The sequence below is a fragment of the Poecilia formosa genome, unplaced genomic scaffold (assembly GCF_000485575.1).
Source record: "Poecilia formosa unplaced genomic scaffold, Poecilia_formosa-5.1.2 Scaffold563, whole genome shotgun sequence".
NCBI classification, from domain to species: Eukaryota; Metazoa; Chordata; class Actinopteri; order Cyprinodontiformes; family Poeciliidae; genus Poecilia; species Poecilia formosa.
The window spans coordinates 131603-132995 of record NW_006800502.1 but is presented as its reverse complement, the minus strand read 5'-3'; the positions used below and the strand labels follow the sequence as shown (position 1 = coordinate 132995).

Sequence of the window (1393 nt, the reverse complement as noted above, 5' to 3'; positions counted from 1 at the left end):
TCCTACAACGACTCAACATTAACATACAACTCCAGCGTGAATTTGGGTTTACAGAAGCTAAATAAATTATTTGCCGGCAGATCCAAGCTAATAGAAATAACATTAGTTCTTTTGTTATTAGGGATAGCAGCGTTATCATAGACTAATTACTTGAAATGGCACAATTCACTACTCACCCGACAGAAACAAGTCGACAGTCATTAAATGCTTCTTTTGATCCTAAATGCTTGACCCAACTTGAAACTAAATTATAGTATTCTCTAGGCTTTTGAAAACTTTCTTTTGGTTCGACGTATAATATGAGGTCTGCAGTTCCAGGTAGTTATGTTGATCGCCTCGATGCGGGTAAATCCTCAATATTATAAGAAAAGTATTTTTTTTTACCAAGATAATACGAATCATATCCTAAATATACGCGTATTTTTTCGAGATGCCTTGTTTGTTCCAGCCTATTTAGGGCATTAGTTTATTCGTGATCAATTTTGTTTTGTTTTGAACGGAGAAATCCACTTTCGGTCCTCCATCTGAATCACGTGACTGAAACCCAGCAATTGCAAGACCTTAAGATAAAATGAAACTGAATCACAGCAAAAGATGTTGAACTAAAGTTCAAGACTCTTTCTTTCGCGCTAATGCTAAACTATGTTGCATTAATTCTTTGTTACAAGTCTGGAGGATGTGTTTCTAAACTGGTAGAAACTTGCTTTGCTTATATGGGGACAAGATATGGCGATCTTCTGTAACCCACGTGACCGCCATGACCCACCCACCTTCCCTTTAAGCCGTCCCTTTAACTTCTGGGGTCCTCATGTGTATTTCCGGGTTTTCCACTGTGCTGCTGCTCACTGTTGGTTGTGGCGTTGGTTGTTCATAAAACAATCTGAAATCTCCAAATCGACTCATCACTGAACAATTTCATCCCTAAAACTCGAGGATCTGCGGTGAGTTGTTGAATACCATCTGAACTTGACCTTGTATCTGCAATAATAGCGCCGCTAATGTAGCCGCTGCAATCCTCACCAGGTTGGGATTCGTTGACGCCTGGTATACAAGTTAACATTGCATCCACCTCCTCAGACAATCCGTTACTCGACGGTGAGTAAATATCATTTATATATAATGGGGCGTTATTTCCGCAACGCGCCGCCAGTTGGCATTAGCTACCAACTCGACAATCAGTTGCCCGCATCAGTTCAGTCCACTTACTAATTACTTACTTAATAAAAAGTCACACTGTTAAAGCCGAATTAAAGACCACACCTTTAATATTTAAAGGCTTCCCCTTCAACTTTAGATTTGATTATTTTTCATGATTTCTTTGTTTGTTGTTGTATTCCATGCTGGTGCAGCTATGAAGTCTGGTACCTAATATGATTTTGTTTGTAGCTACTTT

The 1393-nt window shown here is 39.1% G+C and overlaps 1 long non-coding RNA gene across 1 annotated transcript in view; it reads left to right on the top strand.

Moving 5' to 3' along the window:
* The first annotated feature begins 754 nt into the window (after positions 1-754).
* LOC107834259 (uncharacterized) overlaps positions 755-1393 on the top strand; it is a 4831-nt gene continuing 4192 nt past the window's right edge. Inside the window, exons 1-2 of the long non-coding RNA XR_001660047.1 lie at positions 755-941; positions 1024-1095. This is a non-coding gene — a long non-coding RNA (uncharacterized LOC107834259). The remainder of the gene's footprint in view (positions 942-1023; positions 1096-1393) is intronic.